Raw genomic sequence first — 14,574 nt, 5'->3', positions numbered from 1 at the left:
CAGCGCCCACTATTTCCATATATGTGCCATTTACAAAATTGTAGATTGGAAAGCATGATAGTTTTAGAAGAAAAAAAGTGTTGGTTTCTTCATCTTTATTTGAGCCAATAGCCAAACTACCACTAGTAAAAACCACAAGTGCCAAAATACCACTATGAAAAACCAATGTGCCAAAATAGCACTCACTTGAAAATTTTCATGCCAAGATACCACTATGAGCTAACTGAGACTAACAGATGGGTAAAAATACTACTTTGCCCTTTACTGTGCGCTCGAGGCTGGACAAGGGAAAGGGGCCGGCGCAGCCGTCCTCCTCCAGCTCAGTCGGCACTGGCGCGCGCTCGCCGCCGCCGATGAAATCCGCCAGGAAGAGGCGTGTCTTCCTCCTCTGCATTGTCAGGCGCAGCCGCACCACCGAGCTCACCGCCGCCCGGCCGCATCTCAGCTTAGCCACCTGCTCTGCGCGCCACCTCCAGGCTCCGCCCGCCACCACTGCTGCTGCGCTGCCACAACCCTGCTGGCCACTGTGCCTCGCAGCATCAGCAACTAGCAAGCGGCGGCGGCGCCGTGCAGCCACATGGCGCAGTGGCAGCAGCTAGCCATGGCAAGCAAAACACACGCAGTGGGGCGGCGATGGGTTGGATGCGGGGAGGAGCTGGGCGGGCATGGCGTCACGCACTGCATGGTGGGCGGTGTTGCGGCACGCAGCTGTTGCAGAGCGTCAGCTCCATGTCGCTGGGAACGGCATGGATACAGCGGCGGGGCGGCCGGCTTGCCGCGTACAGCAGTCGTGGCTAGAGCTCGGGTCAACGAAACAATCTCCACCACTTTGACCAGTACAAGCTAGCCTCCATGGCCACGGGCAGCAGTGCACACGCTCAGAGATAGCATGAAGGGTACTTTTGGCAAAGTAGAAAAAACTGACAGCTCCATCCACCGTTGACTAACAGAATCTGTTTGACGATAGACGGTAGTGCTATTTTGGAATGAAAAATCTGAACTTGAGTGCTATTCTGGCACTTTGGTATTTCATAGTGGTATTTTGGCACTTCTGGTTTCCACCGGTGATATTGTGGCTATTCTCTCTCTTTATTTAGTTGTATTATAATGAAAATATGGAAATGCTCTTGTATTTTCACACTTTCTTACCGATTTACTGAGCACAATGGGCATCAGAATAAATAACCGCATTCTCATAGTGTGCTGCTGCCCTTTGTCAGAACCTACCAGACCAGCCACATGCAACAATGACTAACTGCTTGTTATCACACTACTGGAAGTGAATTTTGAAGTTATAAAAGGATCACTGAACTGTAAAATACATAATTTGTTTGATCATGTAGCAAACCAATTTGGGACTTCAGAGCACCCGGTAGAAATTGTTCTGTGGACTTGGTAATTCAACAGCGGACCTGACAATCGGTCAACTCATTCATTCAGATATACTGAATTAAACATCCCCAAATAAACTGAACGTGTGGAATTCCCATAGAAAAGAGAAAGGCATCGGCTGCAGCCTTAACGTTTATTGCTTCTCCTACTTCAAATATGCAGAACTAATGCTAGGGTATGCACAATGAGAGGATAAACTTATACATGTATTATAATCCTTTGGAATTTTCAGTTTGCAATCCAGTATTCCAGTATATACGGACAAGTTGAGCTCGCTTTGCAAACTTTTTAAAAATAGCACAAAATCATCCTACGCTCCGCTACAAACAGAAAGGAGATGGAGCCTTGAGATATCGGAGCTCACTGTGACGCCGCTGTATCAGGCGAGGCGGAGCAGCGCGTACTGGAGCATGCATCCGTGCCCGGCGGAGAGCGCGGAGCACCCGCGGCCGAACAGGAAGGGGGCTGCTGGCCGGGGTTGAACCGGATGAATCCGCCGAACGGGGAGGTGGCACAGGGAGGCGAATCTTCCCACGGGGAGGCCGGAGTTGGCCTCAACCGCGGCAACCTTCACATGGCCAGGAACGGCGCGCATTCTGTTCTACGCGGCGGCCGCCAGATCTACTGGAGGCCAGTCGGGCACGTGTGGTTGGGCGGCGCGGGAGTTGAAGGCTACCGCCGGAAGCGGCAGAGTTCTGCGTCGCGGGCTCGCGGTGGCTTTGCGAGTGTGGTGCGCAGTGCTGCAGCCACTTGGTCGATAAGGAAAAAAAAGGGCGAACAATCTATAAATTATATTCTTACTTAAGAGCATCTCCAACCGACGCGGCAATTAGTCCTTTTGCGCGCGCTATCGCTCCGGATGCTCCGGCGGAGGCGTAAAAACCGCGCGCGCGGCATAACTAGTTCAGCGCGCGGACGAAAACGCCATCGCGCGCCGTTTATTTGCCGCGCCCGCTCCCGCGTGTTGGACACTCCAGCGCCCGCTCGCAACTCCACCTACCCCATCCAGCCGCGGCGCCGCCGCCGCCCGCGTCATCCCATTTCTTCCGACGACCGTTTCGGCGCCTCCCCGGCCTATCCCCGCGCTGCCGCTGCTTCCTCCCTCTCTCTCTAGCCATCACCGCCACCCCTCGCGCACGGCAGTCGTCCGACGAACAACGATCGGCCGCCCACTGCCTCTCGGCGCCCGCAAGGTGTTCGACAAAACGCCCGCAAGGTATGTATTGCTTCAACTTCACATGTTTTACATGAATTTGGTGCATGTTGTTTGTAGTTTTTATAGTTTAGTTTAATTAAACATTGTAGATGAGTTTGTCATATGATTCTTCCAAAGTAGAATTTATGGAAGAGGAGGAAGATCTTGCAATGATCCTCGTTATGCACATCAATAAAAAACCGAAGCACAGTGGTTCGGTTATGGGTCGGTAGAAAATTTGGAGGGATAGGACCGATGCCAACAACAGATTGATCAGGCACTATTTTGCGGATAATCCCGTGTACCCCGAGTCGTACTTTCGGCGTCGGTTTAGGATGAGCACCGAGTTGTTCAGGCGCATTGCCGAGAAACTAGCGAGTCATGACCGATTTTTTCAGCAAAGGAGGAATGCCATCGGAGAGCTCGGGCATAGCACCTTTCAGAAGGTGACAGTGCTTTGCGTATGTTGGTATACAGTATCCCCATTGATCTAGTTGATGATCACTTGGCCATGGTGTTGGGGAACATACTAATTTCAAAAATATTCCTACGCACACGCAAGATCATGGTGATGCATAGCAACGAGAGGGGAGAGTGTCGTCCACGTACCCTCATAGACCATAAGCGGAAGCGTTATGACAACATGATTGATGTAGTTGTACGTCTTCACGATCGACCGATCCTAGTACCGAGCGTACGGCACCTCCGCGATCTGCACACGTTCAGCTCGATGATGTCCCACGAACTCACGATCCAGTAGAGCTTCGAGGGAGAGTTTCGTCAGCACAACGGCGTGATGACGGTGTTGATGAAGCTACCGACGCAGGGCTTCGCCTAAGCACCGCTATGATATGACCGAGGTGGATTATGGTGGAGGGGGGCACCGCACACGGCTAAAGATCAATGATCAACTTGTGTGTCTTGGGGTGCCCCCTGCCCCCGTATATAAAGGAGCAATGGGGGAGGCGGCCCGCCAAGGAGGAGGGTGCGCCAAGGGGGAAGGGAAGGAGAGGAGGAGAAGGAAGGAGGAGGCGTCGCCCCTTCCCCCTAGTCCAATTCGGATTAGGCTTGGGGGGCAGCCCTAGCCAGCCCCTCTCTCTCCCCCTAAAGCCCATTAAGGCCCATAAGCTCCCCAGGGGGTTCTGGTAACCTTCCGGTACTCCGGTATTTATCCGGTGACCCCCGGAACCCTTTCGGTGTCCGGATATAACCTTCCAATATATCAATCTTTATGTCTCGACCATTTTGAGACTCCTCGTCATGTCCGTGATCTCATCCGGGACTCCGAACAACCTTCGGTACATCAAAACACATAAACTCATAAAACCAATCGTCACCAAACGTTAAGCGTGCGGACCCTACGGGTTCGAGAACTATGTACACATGACCGAGACACGTCTCTGGTCAATAACCAACAGCGGAACCTGGATGCTCATATTGGCTCCTACATATTCTACGAAGATCTTTATCGGTCAAACTGCATAACAATATACGTTGTTCCCTTTGTCATCGGTATGTTACTTGCCCGAGATTCGATCGTCGGTATCTCAATACCTAGTTCTATATCGTTACCGGCAAGTCTCTTTACTCGTTCCGTAATGCATCATCCCGCAACTAACTCATTAGTCACATTGCTTGCAAGGCTTATAGTGATGTGCATTACCGAGAGGGCCCAGAGATACCTCTCCGACAATCGGAGTGACAAATCCTAATCTCGATCTATGCCAACTCAACAAGTACCATCGGAGACACCTGTAGAGCACCTTTATAATCACCCAGGTAGCACACAAAGTGTTCCTCCGATATTCGGGAGTTGCATAATCTCATAGTCATAGGAACATGTATAAGTCATGAAGAAAGCAATAGCAATATACTAAAACGATCAAGTGCTAAGATAACAAAATGGGTCAAGTCAATCACATCATTCTTCTAATGATGTGATCCCGTTAATCAAATGACAACTCATGTCTATGGTTAGGAAACACAACCATCTTTGATTCAACGAGCTAGTCAAGTAGAGGCATACTAGTGACACTTTGTTTGTCTATGTATTCACACATGTACTAAGTTTCCGGTTAATACAATTCTAGCATGAATAATAAACATTTATCATGATATAAGGAAATATAAATAACAACTTTATTATTGCCTCTAGGGCATATTTCCTTCAGTCTCCCACTTGCACTAGAGTCAATAATCTAGATTACATAGTAATGATTCTAACACCCATGGAGTCTTGGTGCTAATCATGTTTTGCTCGTGAGAGAGGCTTAGTCAACAGGTCTGCAACATTCAGATCCGTATGTATCTTGCAAATCTCTATGTCTCCCTCCTTGACTTGATCATGGATGGAATTGAAGCGTCTCTTGATGTGCTTGGTTCTCTTGTGAAATATGGATTCCTTTGCCAAGGCAACTGCACCAGTATTGTCACAAAAGATTTCCATTGGACCCGATGCACTAGGTATGGCACCTAGATCGGATATGAACTCCTTCATCCAGACTCCTTCATTTGCTGCTTCCGGAGCAGCTATGTACTCCGCTTCACATGTAGATCTGCACCAACTGACAGCTCCACCGTTCAATATAAACACGTATCCGATTTGTGACTTAGAGTCATCTGGATCAGTGTCAAAGCTTGCATCAACGTAACCATTTACGACAAGCTCTTTGTCACCTCCATAAACGAGAAACATATCCTTAGTCCTTTTCAGGTATTTCAGGATGTTCTTGACCGCTGTCCACTGATCCACTCCTGGATTACTTTGGTACCTCCCTGCTAAACTAATAGCAAGGCACACATCAGGTCTGGTACACAGCATTGCATACATGATAGAGCCTATGGCTGAAGCATAGGGAACACTTTTCATTTTCTCTCTATCTTCTGCAGTGGTCGGGCATTGAGTTTGACTCAAATTCACACCTTGTAACACAGGCAAGAACCCTTTCTTTGCTTGATCCATTTTGAACTTCTTCAAAACTTTATCAAGGTACGTGCTTTGTGGAAGTCCAATTAAGTGTTTTGATCTATCTCTATAGATCTTGATGCCCAATATATAAGCAGCTTCACCGAGGTCCTTCATTGAAAAATTCTTATTCAAGTATCCTTTTATGCTATCTAGAAATTTTATATCATTTCCAATCAACAATATGTCATCCACATATAATATTAGAAATGCTATAGAGCTCCCACTCACTTTCTTATAAATACAGTCTTCTCCAAAAGTCTGTATAAAACCATATGCTTTGATCACACTATCAAAACGTTTATTCCAACTTCGAGATGCTTGCACCAGTCCATAGATGAATCGCTGGAGCTTACACACTTTGTTAGTATCCTTTGGATCGATAAAACCTTCAGGTTGCATCATATACAACTCTTCTTCCAGAAATCCATTCAGGAATGCAGTCTTTACATCCATTTGCCAAATTTCATAATCATAAAATGCGGCAATTGCTAATGTGATTCGGACGAACTTAAGCATCACTACGGGGGAGAAGGTCTCATCGTAGTCAACTCCTTGAACTTGTCGAAAACCTTTCGCAACAAGTCGAGCTTTGTAGACAGTAACATTACCGTTAGCGTCAGTATTCTTCTTGAAGATCTATTTATTCTCGATGGCTTGCCGACCATCAGGCAAGTCAACCAAAGTCCACACTTTGTTCTCATACATGGATACCATCTCAGATTTCATGGCCTCAAGCCATTTTGCGGAATCTGGGCTCATCATCGTTTCCTCCTAGTTCGTAGGTTCGCCATGGTCAAGTAACATGACCTCCAGAATAGGATTACCGTACCATTCTGGTGCGGATCTTACTCTGGTTGACCTACAAGGTTCTGTATTAACTTGATCTAAAGTTTCATGATCAATACCATTAGCTTCCTCACTTATTGGTGTAGTCGTCATAGGAACCGATTTCTTGGATGAACTATTTTCCAATAAAGGAGCAGGTACAGTTACCTCATCAAGTTCTACTTTCCTCCCACTCACTTCTTTCGAGAGAAACTCTTTCTCTAGAAAGGATCCATTCTTGGCAACAAATGTCTTGCCTTCGAATCTGTGATAGAAGGTGTACCCAACAGTTTCCTTTGGGTATCCTATGAAGACACATTTCTCCGATTTGAGTTCGAGCTTATCGGGCTGAAGCTTTTTCACATAAGCATCGCAGCCCCAAACTTTAAGAAACAACAACTTTGGTTTCTTGCCAAACCACAGTTCATAAGGCATCGTCTCAACGGATTTTGATGGTGCCCTATTTAACGTGAATGCGGCCGTCTCTAAAGCATAACCCCAAAACGATAGCGGTAAATCAGTAAGAGACATCATAGATCGCACCATATCTAGCAAAGTACGATTACGACGTTCGGACACACCATTACGCTGTGGTGTTCCGGGTGGCGTGAGTTGCGAAACTATTCCGCATTGCTTCAAATGTAAACCAAACTTGTAACTCAAATATTCTTCTCCACGATCAGATCGTAGAAACTTTATTTTCTTGTTACGATGATTTTCAACTTCACTATGAAATTCTTTGAACTTTTCAAATGTTTCAGACTTATGTTTCATTAAGTAGATATACCCATATCTGCTCAAATCATCTGTGAAGGTGAGAAAATAATGATACGCGCCGCGAGCCTCAACATTCTTCGGACCACATACATCAGTATGTGTGATTTCCAACAAATTTGTTGCTCGCCCCATTGTTCCGGAGAACGGAGTTTTAGTCATCTTGCCCATGAGGCACGGTTTGCAAGTGCCAAGTGATTCCAAAAGTTCATCAAAATGGAGTTTCTTCATGCGCTTTACACCAATATGACCCAAATAGCAGTGCCACAAATAAGTTGCACTATCATTATCAACTCTGCATCTTTTGGCTTCAATATTATGAATATGTATATCACTACTATCGAGATTCAATAAAAATAGACCACTCTTCAAGGGTGCATGACCATAAAAGATATTACTCATATAAATAGAACAACCATTATTCTCAGATTTAAATGAATAATCGTCTAATGCTCAATGCTGGCACCAAATAACAATTATTCAGGTCTAAAACTAATCCCGAAGGTAGATGTAGAGGTAGCATGCCGACCGCGATCACATCGACTTTGGAACCATTTCCCACGCGCATCGTCACCTCGTTCTTAGCTAATCTTCTGTTAATCCGTAGTCCTTGTTTCAAGTTGCAAATATTAGCAATAGAACCAGTATCAAATACCCAGGCACTACTGCGAGCATTAGCAAGGTACACATCAATAACATGTATATCACATATACCTTTGTTCACCTTGCCATCATTCTTATCCGCCAAATACTTGGGGCAGTTCCGCTTCCAGTGGCCAGTCCCTTTGCAGTAGAAGCACTCAGTCTCAGGCTTAGGTCCAGACTTGGGCTTCTTCACTTGAGCAGCAACTTGCTTGCGGTTCTTCTTGAAGTTCCCCTTCTTCCCTTTACCCTTTTTCTTGAAACTGGTGGTCTTGTTGACCATCAACACTTGATGCTCCTTCTTGATTTCTACCTCCGCAGCCTTTAGCATCGCGAAGAGCTTGGGAATTGTCTTTTCCATCCCTTGCATATTATAGTTCATCATGAAGCTCTTGTAGCTTGGTGGCAGTGATTGAAGAATTCTGTCAATGACACTATCATCCAGAAGATTAACTCCTAGTTGAATCAAGTGATTATTATACCCAGACATTTTGAGTATATGTTCACTGACAGAACTATTCTCCTCCATCTTGCAGTTGTAGTACTTATTGGAGACCTCATATCTTTCAATTCGGGCATTTGCTTGAAATATTAACTTCAACTCCTGGAACATCTCATATGCTCCATGACATTCAAAACATCGTTGAAGTCCCGGTTCTAAGCCGAAAAGCATGGCACACTGAACTATCGAGTAGTCATCAGCTTTGCTCTGCCGGACGTTCACAACATCCGGCATTGCTCCTGCAGCGGGTCTTGCACCTAGCGGTGCTTCCAGGACGTAATTCTTCTGTGCAGCAATGAGGATAATCCTCGAGTTACGGACCCAGTCCGTGTAATTGCTACCATCATCTTTCAACTTAGCTTTCTCAGGGAACGCATCAAGATTCAACGGAACAACAACACGGGCCATCTATATACAACAACATAGACATGCAAAATACTATCAGGTACTAAGTTTATGATAAATTAAAGTTCAATTAATCAAATTACTTAAGAACTCCCACTTAGATAAACATCCCTCTAATCATCTAAGTGATCATGTGATCCATATCAACTAAACCATGTCCAATCATCACGTGAGATGGAGTAGTTTTCAACGGTGAACATCACTATTTTGATCATATCTACTATATGATTCACGCTTGACCTTTCGGTCTCAGTGTTCCGAGGCCATATCTGCATATGCTAGGCTCGTCAAGTTTAACCCGAGTATTCTGCATGTGCAAAACTGGCTTGCACCCATTGTATGTGAACGTAGGGCTTATCATACCCGATCATCATGTGGTGTCTCGGCACGACGAACTTTCGCAACGGTGCATACTTAGGGAGAACACTTATACCTTGAAATTTAATGAGAGATCATCTTATAATGCTACCGCCGATCTAAGCAAAATAAGATGCATAAAAGATAAACATCACATGCAATCAATATAAGTGATATGATATGGCCATCACCATCTTGTGCCTTTGATCTCCATCTCCAAAGCACCGTCTTGATCACCATCGTCACCGGTGGGACACCTTGATCTCCATCGTAGCATCGTTGTCGTCTCGCCAACTATTGCTTCTACGACTATCGCTACCGCTTAGTGATAAAGTAAAGCAATTACATGGCGATTGCATTTCATACAATAAAGTGACAACCATATGGCTCCTGCCAGTTGCCGATAACTCTGTTACAAAACATGATCATCTCATACAATAAAATATAGCATCATGTCTTGACCATATCACATCACAACATGCCCTGCAAAAACAAGTTAGATGTCCTCTACTTTGTTGTTGCAAGTTTTACGTGGCTGCTGTGGGCTAAGCAAGAACCGTTCTTACCTACGCATTAAAACCACAACGATATTTCATCAAGTATGTGCTGTTTTAACCTTCACAAGGACCGGGCGTAGCCACACTCGATTCAATTAAAGTTGGAGAAACTGACACCCGCCAGCCACCTATGTGCAAAGCACGTCGATAGAACCAGTCTCGCATAAACGTACACGTAATGTCGGTCCGGGCCGCTTCATCCAACAATACCGCCGAATCAAAGTATGACTTGCTGATAAGCAGTATGACTAGTATCGCCCAAAACTCACTTGTGTTCTACTCGTGCATATAACATCTACGCATAAACCTGGCTCAGATGCCACTGTTGGGGAGTAATTTCAAAAAAAATCTACGCACACGCAAGATCATGGTGATGCATAGCAACGAGAGGGGAGAGTGTCGTCCACGTACCCTCGTAGACCGTAAGTGAAAGCATTATAACAACGCGGTTGATGTAGTCATACGTCTTCACGATCGACCGATCCTAGTATCGAACATACGACACCTCCGTGATCTGCACACGTTCAGCTCGGTGACGTCCCACGAACTCACGACCCAGTAGAGCTTCGAGGGAGAGTTCCGTCAGCACGACGGCGTGATGACGGTGTTGATGATGCTACCGACGCAGGGCTTCGCCTAAGCACCGCTACGATATGATCGAGTTGGATTATGGTGGAGGCGGCACCGCACACGGCTAAAGATCAATGATCAACTTGTGTGCCTTGGGGTGCCCCCCTGCCCCCATATATAAAGGAGCAAGGGGGGAGGCGGCCGGCCAAGGAGGAGGGCGCGCCAAGGGGGGAGTTCTACTCCCACCGGGAGTAGGACTCCCCTTTCCTAGTAGGAGTAGGAGAAGGGGGAAGGGAAGGAGAGGAGGAGAAGGAAGGAGGGGGCGCCGCCCCTCCCCCCTAGTCCAATTCGGACTAGGCTTGGGGGGGGGGGCAGCCCTAGCCAGCCCCCCTCTCTCTCCCTAAAGCCCATTAAGGCCCATAAACTCCCCAGGGGTTCCGGTAACCTCCCGGTACTCCCGTATTTATCCGGTGACCCCTGAAACCCTTCCGGTGTCCGAATATAACCTTCCAATATATCAATCTTTATGTCTCGATCATTTGGAGACTCCTCGTCATATATGTGATCTCATCCGGGACTCCGAACAACCTTCGGTACATTGAAACACATAAACTCATAATACCGATCGTCGCCGAATGTTAAGCGTGCGGACCCTACGGGTTCGAGAACTATGTAGACATGGCCGAGACACGTCTCTGGTCAATAACCAATAGCAGAACCTGGATGCTCATATTGGCTCCTACATATTCTACGAAGATCTTTATCGGTCAAATCGCATAACAACATACGTTGTTCCCTGTGTCACCGGTATGTTACTTGCCCGAGATTCAATCGTCGGTATCTCAATACCTAGTTCAATATCGTTACTGGCAAGTCTCTTTAATTGTTTCGTAATGCATCATCTCGCAACTAACACATTAGTCACATTGCTTGCAAGTCTTATAGTGATGTGCATTACCGAGAGGGCCCAGAGATACCTCTCCGAAAATCGGAGTGACAAATCCTAATCTCGATCTATGCCAACTCAACAAGTACCATCGGAGACACCTGTAGAGCACCTTTATAATCACCCAGTTACGTTGTGACGTTTGGTAGCACACAAAGTGTTCCTCCGATATTCGGAAGTTGCATAATCTCATAGTCATAGGAACATGTATAAGTCATGAAGAAAGCAATAGCAACAAACTAAACAATCAAGTGCTAAGCTAACGGAATGGGTCAAGTCAATCACATCATTCTCATGATGTGATCCCGTTAATCAAATGACAACTCATGTCTATGGTTAGGAAACACAACCATCTTTGATTCAATGAGCTAGTCAAGTAGAGGCATACTAGTGACACTTTGTTTATCTATGTATTCACACATGTACTAAGTTTCCGATTAATACAATTCTAGCATGAATAATAAACATTTATCATGATATAAGGAAATATAAATAACAACTTTATTATTGCCTCTAGGGCATATTTCCTTCACATGGGTGAGAGTCAAGCCATCATGTGTGTCAAGCGCTTCGCAGTCGAAATTGTGCAAGTGTTTGGCCAGGAGTATTTGAGATCTCCTAATGCTGAAAACAGCGCAAGGCTATTGGAGATGAACAAAGCTCATGGCTTCCCAGGTATGCTTGGCTTAATAGATTGCATGCATTGGAGTTGGAAGAATTGTCCTAAGGCATGGCATGGGCAATTCCACAGCAAAAAAAGAGTTTCACTATAATCTTTGAAGCGGTGGCTGATTAAGAGACTTGGATTTGGCATGCATTTTTTGGAATGCCTAGATCTTTGAATGACATCAACGTTGTCAACTGGTCACCACTGATGAATAAGATTGCAAATGGTGAGCCACCACCGATGCAGTTTGTAGCAAATGGTGGTACATACAACTATGGCTACTATATTGCGGATGGTATCTACCCAAAGTGGCAAATATTTGTGAAGCCGTTGAAAAAAAACGGAAGGTAAGAAAAATCTTGATTTCCACAATGCTCCGGCGGTGGCTAGAAAAGATGTGGAGAGAGCTTTTGAGATTTTGCAAGCACAATTTGCTATTGCGAGAGGACCAGCTAGATTTTGGGATCAAAAGATGCTTTGGTACATCATGCACGCTTGTGTGATCATGCACAACATGATCATCGAGAATGAGCGTGGCCAAGATTTAGACTACTCTCACTATAAGATCTTGGGACATCCCGAGCGAGTGCGGGGGAGGGCTGAAAGGGTGGTCCGTTTTGTTGCCTCCTATCATGCCATTCGGCATTCCGAAACACATAATGATATTCAGAAGGATCTCATCGAGGAGTGGTGGGCATGGAATGGCCGACAAAGAGCATAATGATTTGTGTGCTTGATATTATATTGTTGAACTATTTGTTGTATTGAAAGATAAACTATTTGTTTGAGTTGTAATAATGAAATTGAACTATTTTTGTTGATTTATTTTGTTTGTGTTTTGAGCGTATATGTTGTTTGAACGATAGCACGCGTGCTGTATTTTAGCGCTCCTGCTGGAGTTACGCGCGCTGTGCATTTTACAGCGGCCGCTGGAGCCAGCATTGCCTGCCGCGCCAAAACAGACGAACGGCACGCCGCAAACTAATTTTTAGCGTGCCGCGCGTTGGGCAGCTGTTGAAGATGCTCTAAAGGGCGGACAGTTCCGTTGTCGTCCGATCTGGACGGCGGGAGGAAGAACAAGAGAAAATGGGCAAAGGATGGATGCCACGCCTCTTTCTCAATGTAGTGGGCATTTTGTCGAGTTGTTGTCGTGCACACACACCATCTACGTGTGAGGCCTATCAACCACGAGTAAGGTTGGTCCTCGGTGAAGCCGTGGACGTTAACATGGCTAATCCATGAACACATCTATGTATATAGACACATGGATCCGTACATCTCGATTGGAAAAGAATAAATAGTAGAAGAATTGAATGATATCTTTCTCCAAAAAAATAAGAAGAGAAAACGAAAATCATGATCAACTAAGCCCTCTCGAGGGCATTTTTAAGAATAACAAAGAAAAATCTTACGAAAATAGCGTGGAATAAGGTTTGATCCTATTCATGGGGATTCCGTAAAAATCCATTTCAAAGATCGTATGTGGTTACCAATTCATGTTCTAACTTTTTTTGATAAAAGGGTGAATTTTATTGACTCGTAATGTCATATCAAGATAATACAATCATCCAGACAACCTCTGGATCCACACAGCCAACACCAACACACAAATAGAAAGAAAGAAAGACAAACAACTTTCGAAAGTCCCGCCGAAGCGGCACAAGCATGCAATAGCGACAATCAACATCAACCCCCACCGATGACAGCACCCGGACTATGGGAAAAATGCTTCAACAATGATGCCTCCAAAAAGGGAACGACACACAAGAGTCGTCGTCGTCTGATCAAACACGATCTTGGGTTTTTTACCTCAAAGAAGTCCGAGCAAACTCCAGACAATGCCTACAACAAGGTTATGATGTGGAGCACCATAGAACCAGTGCAGGACAGACCTAGAGTTCTCACGCGAGAGCTCGAGACCCTGTGCTCAGTAGCACCACCAAACCCAAACTTAAGTCACCATGTACTGTCGCCCCCACTTTCAATGCATAAGTCACCATTGCAAGCAAGATTGCCATGCTCTGACAGTCATACACGCTCATAGCCCTGACGTGGGCATCACACAAATAGGGCATACCACGTATATGAGGAGCAGCTCAGGACACGCCCTCTAACTCAAGGCATACCATGTACTATACCAATTCATGATCTAATAGTACAGTCAATGACCTCTACTGTGAGCCATAAGCACCCTCTAGCTCCATTTAGGAGAAAAGAAAGCAATTTTCGGCAATGATGCTTTTTTTGAACATGTAAAAGAGTTGTGTATGATCTCATAAAGATAGAAGATAAAACGTCGAAGAAAGTACCACACATAAAACGCTCACATAGGCACGACTCAACTATTGAGCCAAACCACACCACCACAAGTGTCAACGGTCTGCAACCAGAAGACCATCCTATGTAAGAACCTAAACAATAGTCGACAATAACACAACTCAAAACGACAACGATGACGAGAACGATCGGAGTACAAACGAACACATGAGTTTGAGCTGTGTTGGAGTGCACAGTAGACTGGGGTGCATCTATTCCACTTAAAGCCCGATTTGGATTGCACCAAAACGTCCACCCATAGTTACCGAACTACGTTATCTCAGAAAAGTTACCGAACTACTCCATCCGTCTTAAAGTAAGTGTCACAATTTTGTACACTAATTTTAGTACACCAATGCAAAGCTATACTAAAATTGAGACATTTATTTTGGGATGAAGAGACTATGATACAGTACCCCAAAAACTTTATCTTTTTTTGTGTGTGTGTGTGTGTTGTG

Source organism: Triticum aestivum, chromosome 2B (genome assembly GCF_018294505.1).
Source record: "Triticum aestivum cultivar Chinese Spring chromosome 2B, IWGSC CS RefSeq v2.1, whole genome shotgun sequence".
NCBI lineage: Eukaryota > Viridiplantae > Streptophyta > Magnoliopsida > Poales > Poaceae > Triticum > Triticum aestivum.
Note: the sequence above shows the minus strand (reverse complement) of the source record.